Below are 789 nucleotides of genomic sequence, written 5' to 3' on the forward strand. Positions count from 1 at the left end.
AAATAAAACAGGTGTTCCCTGCTAGCCCACTGCTTGGCTACTACTGGTAGTTCTAAATATCTAATGAACTGAGGAATGAGACTTTTGAGAATTCCAATTATCTGCCAATGGCAGCAAAAATAACAAGTAATACTCACTCATCTTTAAATCTCTGTATATGGAACAAGAAAAGCCCTGAAGAACACAAGCAATCAACTGCTTTCTGGAATCAGTAAGATGCTAATAACATTAATGTTATTTATTATCTGTTTTAGGCATCTGGGAATTGGTGAGTAGTGAGCAATGAAGGAGAGAGAAAAGGTGTTCCTCTTTGTTTTTTTTTTCCTGCCAGTGAAATGGTCCCAGATCTAACACATGGTAGAATGAATCAGTCTGAATTTCCCCTCACCTTACTGCTTTGAGTAAAAGCACAAAGGATGGCAAGTACATACCTAGGACAAAATAAATAAGTCTGGCTAGATGATTTTCTAAATGTAAATCCTGTTTAACAGATTAATTTCTAACCAACCTTTTCATCACTGGTGACTGCCACCTCTTTTCCATCTGCATCCTGACAGCAGTGGAGGAAAAACAAAACAAAACAAATCTATCTGCCACACATTTAAAGCAAAAATGAACATATCCCAACAAACTCCATCGCAATCCTTACCAAATGAGCATGACATGAACAGAGTCTTGAAACAAGACTGGGCAAACTGGACATGACTTAACTCTGTTGTGTATTTGCTGACAGTTGCATAGCAGATAAACAATGACAAAATAAACAGGACAGACATCAGTTTCAGCAGG

Source organism: Merops nubicus, unplaced genomic scaffold, assembly GCF_000691845.1.
Source record: "Merops nubicus isolate BGI_N331 unplaced genomic scaffold, ASM69184v1 scaffold9571, whole genome shotgun sequence".
Taxonomy (NCBI): domain Eukaryota; kingdom Metazoa; phylum Chordata; class Aves; order Coraciiformes; family Meropidae; genus Merops; species Merops nubicus.